The 16,144-nt window shown below is 45.1% G+C and overlaps 1 long non-coding RNA gene across 1 annotated transcript; it reads left to right on the forward strand.

Annotated features, from left to right (window-relative positions):
- Positions 1-5,010: 5,010 nt before the first annotated feature.
- On the forward strand, positions 5,011-6,194 carry LOC141088362 (uncharacterized). The gene is made up of 3 exons (XR_012231924.1): positions 5,011-5,096; positions 5,421-5,509; positions 6,144-6,194. It is a non-coding gene; the product is annotated as an uncharacterized lncRNA (long non-coding RNA).
- Positions 6,195-16,144: the final 9,950 nt, after the last annotated feature.

Consider the following 16,144-nt stretch of genomic DNA (forward strand, 5'->3'; position numbering starts at 1 on the left):
TTGCCTTCAGTGATAAGCTACCTAGCTAATCATATAGTAATTGCGATTGGATTATTTGAAATGTCTGAAATTTCTCCAGACAAATTTCAGGTGTTAGCACTACTCCAGGGGATTCTTACCACATATGCCCCTGACAATGTGCTACCACTACCCGATGGCGTCCTCAGCTTCACTTACCGGCTGGTTATGAAGCTTGTGAGAGACTGCCTGAGCAAATACCGCCAAGGTCATATTAGCTCAAAATATCTTGAGCATTTACAGCAGAACATCTGGACCCTAGTACAGCAGGTAAGTAGCAAATAATCTGCACAAATCTTATAAAATAATAATTCTGGGAAATAATAATGGAGTACAAGTTTAAATTTAACCTGTACTAAATACTAAGATAAGAATAGCCGGGAGCCAAAATAGGGCATACAGGCTACACGGCGAGGGAAATTGTGGGATCTAAAGGGTTAATTGAATTAGGAGCGGGAAGGTTGTTTGTGTAGGGGAATAGGATTGGTTACCTTGTAAGGACCAGGAAATTTGATGTTTTTCTCCTCTCATTTTTTTCACCACTTTCTTTCAAGAGCAATAACTTTTTTTTTTAAAGGCAACCTGTCATGTAAAATAATGCTATCAGCCTGCACATATGGGGTTAATCTGCAGGTTAATAGTGTTCTGACCACATGTGGTCACCACACTGAGAGCTCCGTTGTTGGGAGGACATGAACTGTATTCCTCCTGGCAGCCTCGCTCTTTCAGTCATAGGGATGGTGACGGCTCGCTATCAGTCACTGCTGTCTGCTTAGTGAGTGGCGGCTCTAACCGTCCCCGGGACTGACAGCTCTAATATGGCCGCATGGTGTCAGAACACTATTAACCTGCAGATTAATGACATATCTGCAGTTAATACCATTATTTTACATGACAGGTTCCCTCTAGAGGTTCTCAAGTGATCGGATCCCTCAGCTGTCATGTAGTATTTGTAGAGCAGATACCAGGAGTAACACGGTGACATAAATGGCGTCCTCATTCTTCACTTTCTCTTATGATTTTCCTTTCTTGTTTCCTTTCATCTCTATAGGCTGAAGAAAAAACCCACAGTGAAGAACTGGCCTTTATTAAACAACTGGCCCACAACATCCTGCTTGTACTGGAGTATCCGGCCTACTCACAGGAGCGTCTGGTAAGGATCCATCGTCTTCTGTATCTCATGTCCTTGTTGTCTGATCTTCTCCAGATCACCAGTCATATAGCAAAAGCTCAGATTTATGATGGTAGAGGCCTCCCTGTCCTCATCGGGCAGACACAGGATACTTTATGGCAGCCTGTCTCTGCGGCTCATTCATCTATGGTGGCAGTCTGTACTCCGCGGTGTGGAGTTTGTATTCCCGCTTCTGTCTCTCTCGATAATCTCAGTTTTCCATCTTATAAATTCTGCAGTCCCGATAGAAGATATTAGAGAACAGTTGTAGATACAAGTCGCTTATACATTAATGTGGATTTACTGGAGGCAGCGGCCATGTATAGTCCGTCCAATACTGAAATTATCAAGTAAATCCAATGTTTAGTCCTTCCTGTCTACTGTATGTGGTGATGTAGTATTTGTGAAATGTTATATTAATTGTATATATTATATCCGTCAGGAAACATCAGAAGGCTACTCCAAAGAGAGGCAAAACCAAAATATTGCTGACCGTGATATCAGTCAGCCGGGGCCGAACCCTGATCCGATGGAAGGTAAGCCGATCATCTAATATCATACATATAAATATCAGGTTATAGAGAACGGCAGAGAATATGGAGATTTACTCTTCATCCACTGAATGAGGCCGCTGATGGCTCATGAACCCCCCATAGACTACAGTTTAGGGGGCTCATGAAATGCTGCTCCTCTCCTCTAGGCTCTTCTCAGGTCAAAAATGTACAAAGAGGCTCAGAGGTCCCCAATCATGTAATTGTTGAGGATTCGAACAGATCCTGAGCAATGACACATTCATAGTACAGTATATACAGTGTATAGATATGCCATAAGTGTATACAGTGTGCAGAATATCCATATACCTAGTATATTCCATGTACGCGGGTCTTGCTCTTTCCTTTATGATACGGATGTGTTATATATGTGCTGATATAGACTAATACATGACATCTCTTCATTATTTTATCATTATTTTAGGAATAACTGTGCCGGCAAATACTGATGGTGGAATATGTAAGACACCAGAGATCACCCAGGAATCTGCCAGAGTAAGTATCAGAGGGGCATCTGTATATTATCAGATGGCAGGTGTGAATTGCACATCCCATGTTATACCCCATATGACAATGGGATATCGCTGTCCTTATGTAGATCAGCCCTATTATGTCTGACTATGGCATTATTATTCTGCCTCCTCGATGTGATGTCCCTTATCCTCCCCTGCAGTACAATGATTTATGTGTATGGGGCATATCCCCTTATAATATAATAGGGTCTGTGGGGGTCCGGCTTGTATCACGTTCTCTACATCTGCTGCAGTGTAATCAGCGGGGACATAATATAGAAGCAGCCGTTCCTGCATCTGGAGCTTTTATCTCCTGCAGTTTCTATGTCTTAATGTCATTTCTTATTCTTTTATAGGCCTTGATCGGATCATTGTACCCGTGGAGAAATCCCTGTAAGAGCGACTATGACCCTATCAAGCTGATCAGCTGTGGAGGCTTTGGGTGAGCTTTACTTTGGTATAATATTTATTTCTCAGGGCTCCTTATGACGATGCCTATTTCTCTGTGTCCTGCCCGTGTGATGCTGCCATAGAGAATGATGAGTCCACATCACTGTCCACATCTAATGTTCTCCACTCAGGTCAATTAGGATGTGACGTGGATGAGGACCTTCCATAGGTTATCATTTATGGAGTGTTATTTTATAGATTTCTAGACATGGATTTCTAGTGATGGCCGCACATCTAGTATTAACCATTAGTACGGGAGATCACTTGATGAGGTCTATAGATGGACTGTTAATAAGAATTAATAATAAATCATGGATTTTCCTCCTCTCCAGGGCCGTCCACTTAGTTCGCCATACAGACACAAACAAGATCTGTGCTATGAAGAAAATGGACAAGCAGAACCTGAAGCCAAGGAGCCTGAAATGGGCCTTTCAGGAGAGAGACATTGCTACATTCGCTGATTGTCCCTTTGTGGCCTCCATGCTCTGCTCCTTTCCTACTAAACGTCATCTGTGTATGGTCATGGAGTATGTACCAGGTAGGACACATCCAATGTATCTATATGCTATCCTGTCCCAATATCTCCCCTTATTTCACCTTCACCCTCATCATGTGTAATTTACACTGTAACAAACCCTCACTTGTTGTATTTGCTTTCTGCTCTAGGAGGAGACTGTGACAATCTTCTAAAGCACAGGGGTCCTTTACCTATCACCTTGGCCCGGCTGTACATTGCAGAAACGGTGCTTGCTGTGGAATATCTGCACAGCTATGGTGTGGTGCACAGAGACCTGAAGCCTTCAAAGTAAGTGACCCTTGAGGGGATGAAAGTTACAGCTTGTTATACAGTCTATGGGATATTACTTGGGGCTGACACCATCTTTTCTTTTACAGCCTCCTGATAACATCGACAGGACATATTAAAGTGACCGATTTTGGGGTTTCAAAAGTCGGCCTCATGAGACCATCATCAAACTCTACACGGCTACAACGACGGACATCACCAGAGAGTTCCGTGATAAAGAGGTCGGCTTTACTTACAGGATCTTGTACTTTAAAAATCTCATCTCTTTCTCCTTCTGTGATAATTTCTCATCACTTTTCCACTGATGTTAATTTTTGTAATCATATTTATTAATCATCTCATTCTTCTATTGGTTTCCAGACTGCTGGCACCACAAGTTACATGGCCCCAGAAGTGATCCTAAAGAAGGGCTATGGCAGGCCCCTTGACTGGTGGTCAGTAGGGATCATCCTCTATGAGTTTCTTTTTGGATTTACACCATTTTATAGAGCTTCCGAAAAGGAGAAGTTACGCAGTATTGTCAGAGGTGAGTAAAACAATCTGAAGGCATGTCACGTCACTGTTATTTGGGTTGATTTGTTCTTTGGTTTAGTTTCTAGCTTTGTTAAAGACATTTTTTTATGAAAATAAATTAATAGGTTTTCCTTCCTTTTAATATTTGCTTTTTATATAACAGATGAAATAATTTGGAGATCTAATTACTTTCCTCCACCAAATGCTCGGGGTATCATCACTCAGCTGCTCAGAAAAAATCCAGAACAAAGACTTGGGACAGGTAATATTATAATAGTATTGTTAATGACTTATTACAGCTCAAATGATTGTGTCCATAAGGATCAGCACTGAGATTCTCTACTCTACCAACTTGTCCATTCCCCATTCTTCATGCTACAATGTTCAGTATATTTCCTTCATGTTGTCTCTGTTACATCTTCAGTTCAGATTAATATAAACTGTACATATATGGAGTAGTTTCTCTGACAATGATTGTATCAATTTCTGTCTTGTTTTTCTTTTCCAGGAGGAGCTAATGAGATAAAAATGCATCCATTTATGCGTGTGTTAGATTTTAACAACCTTCTAAGTCAAAAGCCTCTGTTCGTTCCTGATCTTAAGTCAGATGAGGACACCCTCTACTTTAACAGTAAGTAAAATGAGACGTCATCTGCAGAAAACTGCTGTGTGTCTTTTCTTTCATTATATGTGATAATCAGTTCCCATGATTATTAGTGATAACATGGTGACTGTCTGACCGGGTCTTATACTAATAATCTCTGATAACTTCTGTACTTTGCAGCTCGCATTGGGAATTACAAATTAAGGAATTCAGATGAAGAGGACACAAATGAGGACAATGGTTGTCCAGAAATAAAAAACTTTGTTTCATCTTCTCAAAAGTTTTGTAAAGTAAGTATGTGGTCAATAAAATGTATAAAACCTATAATTATAAAAAAAGTTGAAAAATATATCTATTTTCTATATCTCTGTGTGTTTTAGCTATATACCACCAATAACATGATGGTGACCAATGAAGAGCCCATGTCACCTCCATTGTGCTCCCCAGAGAACAGTGAAAAACACTCAGACATGTGAGTAGATTATTATTATTATTATTATTATTAGGTTAAATTCTGATGTATGTTTAGACACAAGTTACACAAATCTAAATCCAGCATCCACCACCCCATGATAACTGGTTTCTGTGCAGCTTGCTTGTGATAACCCAGAAGTATCATTTGATCATTGTGACCAGCCATTCATTTCCAGCTCATTATAGGCCAATATTACTCGTTAGACTTTATTCGTGCTGGTGGAATGGCGCCCTGAGCAGGGTGTCCCCTTCTTGTTGTTCTAAGTGGTCTTTTGCATTTGATTTTCACTCATAATTTACTTGACTTTCTTCTACCAAACAGGCAGCAAGAACCTCCCCATTCCAAAACTGATGATGACAATCAGTGTTTCACTGCTAAAAACAGTGAGCCATCCTCGCCCTCATTATCAGGTATGTACTGGTTTATATGCCATCCTATTATAGCTTATAACACAAAAGTATAATATGAATTTGCATATGAAGGATCTGAAAATTCCTTACTTTATTCCCACTGCCCCCCTGAGTATTAAAATTTTCGTTTTGCTAAAATCCACAGTATGGATCCAGAAATATTGGCCTTTGTATTTAGTGCTAATTTTTATGGTCTTTACCAAGGGGGCAGTGCTCCCAAGATTATCTGGGGGCGTGTCTTCAGGCTGCTCTGCTGTTTTATACTGTGAGCCACACCCCCATGGTAAAGAACATAAGAATTAGCACTGACTAAAAAGACTCCCATCTCTGGAATCGTAAGGGGGATTTTAACAAAACCTAAAACAGACGTCTAAGGGGAGCAGGAGAAATAAAGTAAGAGTGCATCTTGGATATTTATGACGGGTCTTCTTTAATCTTACGCTGAAGTTTTATTATTATAACACTTTGGCTTGCTGCAAGTAATGTCATGTTAATAAGGGGACATCGTTCCTTTGGGAGACACCACATGGCGGCACATAGAGGCTACAGGTGCATATTAACCAGTTTGCATAACTCTATAAAGATAATCTATTAGGAGTTTATAATCAACATCTTTGTCTAACTTTTTCATTAGAATCTCCAGTTCAGGAGAGAGAGAAATCTGCACAAAAACTGAGAACAAAGCAAAAAACAGATAAAGTAGAAGAGGGGAAGAGGAGGTGAGGTAAGTGTGACCATAATCTCCTTGTTGTTTGAGGTCAGTGAGAAGAAGTCATGTGAAGCAGATGTGATCTGTCAGTGGTGGCATTGCACATGTTTGATAACTGACAATGATCCGACCTCTGTATGGAGAAGATTCCTCTACTGTCCGGTCACAGTGACACCACAGTAGTGTTCTCTAATATGGAGTCCCATTACTTACTTTAGTTTTACATCTTTTCTCATAGGTTCCGTCTTCCGTCGGTTTATATCATCCTGTCGGCGTGGTTTATCCAGGGCTGCTCGCACTATCAGACATAGCTGCATATTTGCCTGCTGTCACCAGTGCACCAGAAACATCTAAAGGACTGTAAACTGTGTGTACAAACAAGTCTTTTACTAAGATCTTTGACAATTGTAAAAGCCCAAAAATTTTGTACACAAAAGCGGGACTAACTCCTAGCCGCGGTCTACGGACCAAACATTGGGCATGGGCAGGGCCTTGGGGGCAGATCCCAAGTGCGCTCAACCATGTGAAATAGCTTACGCTCAGGAACATTGAGAGATAGCGCTATCTGATGGCTCTACCCGTTCATTTCCTTTAGGAATAGAGCTATGGGATATCTCTACCCGTGCACTTTCTTCATGGATAGCGCTATCCGAACAGTATTAACGACAGCTTTTTCATACACAAGATAGGAGTGGCAGGAGAGGTACACCCGGTATTTATGTTTGCTGTTAGTCTGCGCATATGCCAGTCTGGTGCGTGGTTACACCCCATTGTGTGGTTCGCAATCCCAGCGTGTGCCCGAAGGGTGCGCAATCACTCCTTATCTAATATATAAAGCTCAAAGTGTGTATGTATGTATGTGTGTATGTATGTGTGTATGTCCGGGATAGGCATCTGCACCGTTGCAGCTACAGCCACAAAATTTGGCACAGTCACACGTCTGGACCCCGAGAGCGTCCTAAGCTATGTTGTGAGGCGAAATTTTAACCCCGCGCGTTCCAATTCACCAAACAATTTTGACCCTATCTACATACTGGGGGAAAAAGTGTGTGCGTGTCAAGCCCCGCCCCTCATTATGATGTCATAATGCCCCTATTTGCATACTGGGGAAACAGTGTGTGCATATCAAGCCCCGCCCCTCATTATGATGTCACAATGGTTGCCATGGTGACGCTGATGTCATCATAGGTTGCAAGCCCCGCCGCCGCTCATTATGATGTCATAATGGTTGACTATGGGATGGAGGATGTGTGATGGGTATATGGGCACTGGACTATGGGATGGAGGATATGTATGACGGGTAAATGGGCACAGGACTATGGGATGGCGGATATGTATATGGGCACGGGACTATGGGATGGAGGATGTGTGATGGGTATATGGGCACTTGACTATGGGATGGAGGATATGTTTGACGGGTATATGGGCACGGGACTATGGGATGGCGGATATGTATATGGGCACGTGACTATGGGATGGAGGATGTGTGATGGGTATATGGGCACTGGACTATGGGATGGAGGATATGTATGATGGGTATATGGGCACGGGACTATGGGATAGAGGATATGTATGACGGGTATATGGGCACGGGACTATGGGATGGCGGATATGTATATAGGCACAGGACTATGGGATGGAGGATGTGTCATAGGTATATGGGCACTTGACTATGGGATGGAGGATATGTTTGACGGGTATATGGGCAGGGGACTATGGGATGGCGGTTATGTATATGGGCATGGGACTATGGGATGGAGGATGTATGATGGGTATATGGGCATGGGACTATGGGATGGAAAATATGTATGATGGGTATATGGGCATGGGACTATGGGATGGCAAATATGTATGATGGGTATATGGGCATGGGACTATGGGATGGCAAATATGTATGATGGGTATATGGGCATGGGACTATGGGATGGAAAATATGTATGATGGGTATATGGGCATGGGACTATGGGATGGAGAATATATATGATGGGTATATGGCCATGGGACTATGGGATGGAGGATGTGTGATGGGTATATGGGCACTGGACTATGGGATGGAGGATATGTATGACAGGTATATGGGCACGGGACTATGGGATGGAGGATATGTATGATGGGTATATGGGCATGGGACTATGGGATGGAAAATATGTATGATGGGTATATGGACATGGGACTATGGGATGGCGAATATGTATGATGGGTATATGGGCATGGGACTATGGGATGGAGAATATATATGATGGGTATATGGCCATGGGACTATGGGATGGAGGATGTGTGATGGGTATATGGGCACTCGACTATGGGATGGAGGATATGTATGATGGGTATATGGGCACGGGCCTATGGGATCGTGGATATGTATGATGGGTATATGGGCACGGGACTATGGGATGGAGGATAATTATAACTTGCTATAACTAACCACAGTTAGTTACTATGCCCGGGCAGCGCCGGGCTCTTCAGCTAGTTAATTAAATATATTATAATTGATCATTGTCCTTTTAAAGTTAATTGAATATTACTGACATGAATGACAAATGAATCAATACTAAATGTCTGATGGTTTGGAGTTTGGACACCAAACAGAAGAAAATTGGTGCTAGGTTTCCCATTAACCAGCTAGACCCCAGCAAAAAGCGGAGGAGAGGAACAGAAATTCTGTTATGCATACAGCGCATTATAGAGGTCAGCATACCTGATGAACACAGTACTTTCTGTAGGAAGACGCTTCAGGGATATTTTTGTCAACCATATATAAATTAATGAGCGACTTCCATACAGAAGCCACCAGCAGACTGAACAGGTCACTTCCTTTAACCACTTCATAGTTTTGAAATCCGGAAGCAGTTAAAAGAAGCTGAAAAAGACTGAAACATACAGCATGCACAGCAAGTTGTTTTCACATTGCAGTGCATATGCTCAATCGTTTTAATTTTTATTGAGTGGCTTTCTTAAGGGATCCAAGAGGAATCCACCTGAAAAAGACATTGTGTGCGCATACACTGAGAGTGGTGTAAGGGGATGGCATTGCTATGGACAGTAGAGACAAGCTGCCACTTTAAGAGACAGCACCCCCTTGGTTAGAGCAGTGGGACATTCTGCGCTTCCCTGCTGTAAAGGCTTTTTGGTTTCATCTGCCAGACTAGGGAGGGGAGGGTCTGTTTTTCTGTGTGTAGGAGAGACCCGAGATTTCTGCAGGAAGGGGACGTGCCTCCCTGGAGCTGTGAGGAAAAGAAAGTTTAGTCTGCGACTGTGACTTTGTAAACTATTCTGGGGATTAAAAGGTGGCTTTCCTGTCTTGCTGTGAGAAGCCATGAAGAAAAGACAAGAAAGGAACCCAGAGGAGGAATCCACTGTTTCTAGGAGCATCATTGAACTTGCACACAAGGAAAAGATCACATTGCACAGAGTTTCCAGGAAGAAACGCGCACCATCTTGCAAAGTTTCAGGGGCCCCCAGGAATGGACTGAGATACCAATGCTACTGGGAGTGTTAACCTCTTCTGCGCACATGTTTAGGGCTTAGGATATGAAGAGGAGGATGAATGAACTCAGGGAGATCAACATCCGACACTGCGGAGACACCATCACGTGTTTCTCAACGCAGTGATTCTAGAGCACTGCCCCCATCCCTTATGGGAAATATGTAAAACATGCAAAACAGAAGCCGCGGAGACACGTGTTTCTCAACGCAAGCAATGACCAGCCAGGTCTTTGCCCGGGAAGGAACAACCACGGGAAGGGCAGTCTCCAATGAAGGAAACCACCAAAACATGGTATCCATCCATATACAGCTGTTTCGGGGTATTGCCCCTCATCAGTGTGGAGTAGGAAACTGGCTGGTAGGAGCAATGCCTAGTAAAAAGAGGGGCAATACCCCGAAACAGCTGTATGTGGATGGGCAAAGACCTGGCTGGTCTTTGCTTGCGTTGAGAAACACGTGATGGTGTCTCCGCGGCTTCTGTTTTGCATGTTTTACATATTTCCCATAAGGGATGGGGGCAGTGCTCTAGAATCACTGCGTTGAGAAACACGTGATGGTGTCTCCGCAGTGTCGGATGTTGATCTCCATGAGTTCATTCATCCTCCTCTTCATAGTCTTTTTACTAGGCATTGCTCCTACCTGCCAGTTTCCTACTCCACACTTATGAGGGGCAATACCCCGAAACAGTTGTATGTGGATGGATACCATGTTTTGGCATAGGTGGTTTCCTTCATTGGAGACTGCCCTTCCCGTGGTTGTTCCTTCCCGGGCAAAGACCTGGCTGGTCATTGCTTGCGTTGAGAAACACGTGATGGTGTCTCCGCGGCTTCTGTTTTGCATGTTTTACATATTTCCCATAAGGGATGGGGGCACTGCTCTAGAATCACTGCGTTGAGAAACACGTGATGGTGTCTCCGCAGTGTCGGATGTTGATCTCCATGAGTTCATTCATCCTCCTCTTCATAGTCTTTTTACTAGGCATTGCTCCTACCAGCCAGTTTCCTACTCCACACTGATGAGGGGCAATACCCCGAAACAGTTGTATGTGGATGGATACCATGTTTTGGCATAGGTGGTTTCCTTTATTGGAGACTGCCCTTCCCGTGGTTGTTCCTTCCCGGGCAAAGACCTGGCTGGTCATTGCTTGCGCTGAGAAACACGTGATGGTGTCTCCGCGGCTTCTGTTTTGTAGGGCTTAGGATAGGCTGCAATAGACAGAGCACGGTGGCTGTGCGGCCGGAGTAGCAGCGGTGGCCAGATAGGTTATAGTTAGTGTAGCAGCATACTGTACTTTATTGTATTGTTTTGCCTTTTGCAAAGTACACTGATCTGTAATAGTTGGTGCTCCGTGCCATTTGTATGACCCAGCTAGAGAATATCACTTTTGTAAATTGTTTTATGTCATTGTATACCCCTGTTTACACTTTCCTAACACTGCATTCCTTGCCTGTAAATAAATTAACCCTTTGTTGCTTGCACCTCATCTTGTGTACCGTAGTCTCCCTGCATTGTGGTGGTCTCCTGGCCATCGCTTCAAGTGGCGCTGTGAGCACGGTGTTGTGAGTTCATTTTCCCCTTCACCATTGAGGTCTGATGAACTCCCTCTTCTGGTGAAGGAAGGTAGTGAGGCTGATTACCAAGCACCTGAGCAGGATGATGATGACTGGGTGACTGGAATTGCTGACTGGATATAAGGCAGCCGACGCCCTTCTGCCTTGCTGGTGATTTCTCAGAGGGATTCTAGCAGACCAGTCTGATTCCTGCTCCTCAAAAGCTAAGTTTTCTGCTCTGCTTTTTGCATTTGTGGTTTGGTTTTGTTTTGCCTTGTTTTTCTGGATTTCTGCCATTCCCTTCTGGGGTGAGATGAATTCCTTTTTGCTCTGTCTTCAGAAAATACCTGAGTACTGATATAGTCTTTTTGAAGTCTAGCGTCTTCAGGGCTTTTTTCCCTGTCAGTCTGTTGGCTCTTGTTTTGATAGGGTTTTGGCGGATTGCAGACAGCAGCTTTTCTATCCTGTCCTATTTAGTTAGCTTGGGCCCCATCATTTGCTCAGCCTATCTTTCTATCTGTGTGAGTGTTTTTTCATCTTGCTTCACCGTCATTATATGTTGGGGGCTGCCTATTGCTTTGGGGTCTGCTCTGGGGCAGTTTAGATTTCCCTTTCTGTCTTTAGGCTATTTAGTTCTCCGGCTGTGATCGAGAGGTCTAGGGCACCGTAGGGACCCCCCACGGCTACTGCTAGTTGTTGTTGATAGGTTCAGGGGTCTGCAATCCGACAGCTGCCAACTTCTCTGGTTTTCTGGACTTAGCTAGTATTTCTGTTTTTGCCTCCTACGGTGACTCATTCATAACAGCACGGTTACTGTCACCAAGATGCAGGCAGCAGGCGGCAACGGTGATAGTGCTAGTGTTAGTAGGGATGCTATGGGCATTGGTGGAGCCCCTGCAAGGACACTCCCTATGGGCACCATATTTAGTGTGCTTCCAAAATTTGACGGCAATAATATGCCCCTGATTGATTGGGTGTACCAAAGCACCCTGAAGATTTATAATATCAGCACAGACCTTGAAGTGGACATTGCTTTGACTGCCTTGGAGGGAGAGGCCCGTAAAAACGTCTGTCTACAGCCGGAACTTACCCGTAGTACCCTGAAGGAGTTAGTGAAATTCTTGGAAGAGATCTACGGTGAGACCACTAGCGCGGGACACCTTCGCTCCAAATTTTTCTCTAGACTGCAGCAGGAAGAAGAAGGGATCTCTCAGTATGCGACAGCACTGCAAGAAGTGTTGGCAGAAGTTCAAAGGAAAGAAACGGATGGGCTTGGTGGCATGGGCTCCACAGACCGGATACTCCAGGAACAATTCATTCTGGGACTGCATAGCACATCCTTGAGGAGAGTGCTGTCAGAACGGGTCCATGTAGATCCGACTCTTTCATTCCGTCAAATCCTGGCAGAAGCAGTGGCCCGAAGCAAGGAAGACAGTTATGCGTCTGGTGAGATGCGTGTCCAGGGTTCCAATACCAGAGGGGACCCAAATCATCAGGTGCTGGTCCAGGTAGTGCACGACTTGCAGCGGTCTCTTGTCAGTATGCAAGATAAATTAACCCGGATGGAGCAAAGAATGGGAGAACAACAGTCTGACTCAACGCACTCATATAACCATCCTTCGGCCCAACTTTTAATGGGTCAGTGGGTGCAAGCTTCCCCCCACCAGGCATCAGAGGCACGAAAACAGGCTCAGGGTGCCCCTCGGCGAAGAGGAGGCATGCAATGCTGGGAAGGTGGAGGTCAAGGGCACCTTGCTAGCGACTGCCAGAATTATACTCAAAGCCAGCAACAGTCGCCATTAAACTACCAACCCCCGCAGTAACGCAGCACTCTGTGGGGGAAGCAAGAAGAGAGGCCGCTCCTTATCATAATGAACACTTGATTGCTGGGAGTCCCATTCTGCGTGCTGAATTTGAGGGCGTTCCAGTGGATTGCTTGATAGATACCTGTTCACAGGTGACAACGAAGCCAGAATCATATTTCAAACAGCATTTTCAGGCACTGGCTAAGCCAGAGAAGGAGACATTGATTTGGTTGTTTGCTGCCAATCAACAGCCGATCCCGGTCACAGGGGTAGTGTGGCTGAATATTCTAATCTGTGGGCAAGAAGTAGGAAAGAAAGGGATCCTGCTGGTCCCTGAGCCCATCAAAGAAGATGTACCTGTAGTACTGGGAATGAATATCCTACGAGAACTCGATCAGATAATGTTCACCAAACAGGGACCCAGTTATTGGAAGAAGGCTGCCACACACAAGCCTACTCAAGAAGCCCTTCAGCGATTGATCCTCTTCTGTGGGGCGCAGAAGAGTGTGCCATCTTATCAAGCCGTAGGGGTCATCAGGGCCCCTGGGAAGGCGTCTGTAATCCTGCCTCTCGAGCAAGAAAGTATATTACTCCTTCCAGTGGGGACTCATCGCAACGTTGACGGGATGGAGGTGATAGTTCAGCCTGTGGTAGGCGGAGGAGCGGACCAAGAAGTCATGATAGCTCATATGATAGCTGTGGTCCAGCGAGGACATATCCCCATAAGAGCTTTGAACGTGGGCCCCAGGGAAGTCAACTTGCCACGGGGGACAGATCTGGCCCGGGTGTACCTACTCAAGGGTGAAGTGGTGAGTCAGAAAGAGATGGCTTTATTGCCGATCGAAGGTGCTGGGTGGACCATGGCAGTTGCTGCGGGGCCTGAAGAGAAGCCATCCCTGGAGTGGAATGGGTGAATCATCCTTGACCAAATGGAAGTGGATGTGAAGGCCCTGAATGTGTGCGGGCGATGGAAGCTATGCTGTGGGAAAATCAGGCCGCATTCGCCTGTCACGCCGAAGATTTTGGCTGTACCGAAGCGATTACACACGAGATACTGACCGGGGATGCTCGTCCAATTCGAGAACAATACTGGCAAATCCCACCCAAGATGTAACAAGAGGTGAAGACATTACTGAGGCAGATGCTGGATTCAGGAGCAGTGCATAGTAGTCAGAGCCCTTGGGCCGCAGCGGTGGTGCTCGTCAAGAAGAAGGATGGGACCATCTAGTTCTGTGTAGATTACAGGAAACTCAGTGCCTACACTGTGAGAGACTCATCTGTTACCCCGCATCGAGGAATCCTTGACAGCATTGGGGAAAGCCAAGAACTTCTCCACCTTGGACCTAGCAAGTGGATACTGGCAAGTGGCCGTGGCCGAGAAAGACAAGGAAAAAACTGCCTTCATCCTCCCTATGGGATTGTTCGCGTTTAACCGGATGCCCTTTGGGCTCTCTAATGCTCCGGGCACATTTCAACGGCTGATGGAAAAGTGTTTGGGAGACTTAAACTTTGAGGCTACCGAGATCTACCTGGATGACATCATTGTGTTCTCTGCCTCGTTCGAAGACCATCTTGCCCTGCTTGGACAGGTACTCGGAAGACTGCGGGCTCATAACCTGAAGATGAAGCCAAAGGAAGTGCCACCTCTTCAAGAGAGAGATTGAGTACTTGGGCCACTGTGTCACAAGACGGAGTAAAAAAGTGGCTGCTATCCAGAAGTGGCCAGTTCCTCGAACCGCGCAGGAACTCCAGGCCTTCCTTGGACTCGCTTGGTACTACCAACGGTTTGTCAAAGATTTCGCAAAGGTGGCAGATCCTCTAAATCAGGGGTCCTCAAACTTTTTAAACAGGGGGCCAGATTACGGTCCCTCGGACCGTTGGAGGGCCGGAATATAGTTTAAAAAAATTATGAATAAATTCCTGTGCACACTGCACATATCTTATTTAGAAGTAATAAAACAAAAATAGGAACAAATACAATATTAAAAATGAAGTTAAATCATCAAACTTACTGATTTTTTTGGGTTCTTCGAATATTCTACACTTCGAGTCAATTTTTTCTCTTTCTTGATATCATTGTTTCCTAGGGATTCAAAATTGCTATTAGTAAAATACCAACATATATACAGCGCTACAAAAACAATATACCAGCAATAAAACTGCCTACACAGAGACATACAGACTGCACTGCCCATCAATGCAGCCTGATCAGTGCCCATCAATGCAGCCTGATCAGTGCCCATCAATGCAGCCTGATCAGTGCCCATCAATGCAGCCTGATCAGTGCCAATCAATGCAGCCTTATCAGTGCCCATCAATGCAGTCTGATCAGTGCCCATCAATGCAGCCTGATCAGTGGCCATCAATGCAGCCTGATCAGTGGCCATCAATGCAGCCTGATCAGTGGTCATCAATGCAGCCTGATCAGTGGCCATCAATGCAGCCTGATCAGTGGCCATCAATGCAGCCTCATCAGTGCCCATCAATGCAGCCTGATCAGTGCCCATCAATGCAGCCTGATCAGTGCCCATCAATGCAGCCTGATCAGTGCCCATCAATGCAGCCTGATCAGTGCCAATCAATGCAGCCTTATCAGTGCCCATCAATGCAGCCTGATCAGTGCCCATCAATGCAGTCTGATCAGTGCCCATCAATGCAGCCTGATCAGTGGCCATCAATGCAGCCTGATCAGTGGCCATCAATGCAGCCTGATCAGTGGTCATCAATGCAGCCTGATCAGTGGCCATCAATGCAGCCTGATCAGTGGCCATCAATGCAGCCTCATCAGTGCCCATCAATGCAGCCTGATCAGTGCCCATCAGCGCAGCCTGATCAGTGCCCATCAATGCAGCCTGATCAGTGCCCATCAACGCAGCCTGATCAGTGCCCATCAATGCAGCCTGATCAGTGCCTATCAATGCAGCCTCACCAGTGCCCATATTGGTGGAACTCCACTTTTACCTCAGGCTCAGACTGGTGTGGTGCAAGAATCCCTAATAGGCAGCATTGGTCCCTAAAAGGCAGGTAAATGTACCCAATAGGCAGCATACGTCTCCAATAGGCAGGTAAATGTCCCCAATAGGCA

Source organism: Dendrobates tinctorius, unplaced genomic scaffold (assembly GCF_039654945.1).
Source record: "Dendrobates tinctorius isolate UK_male_01 unplaced genomic scaffold, ASM3965494v1 ptg000038l, whole genome shotgun sequence".
NCBI lineage: Eukaryota > Metazoa > Chordata > Amphibia > Anura > Dendrobatidae > Dendrobates > Dendrobates tinctorius.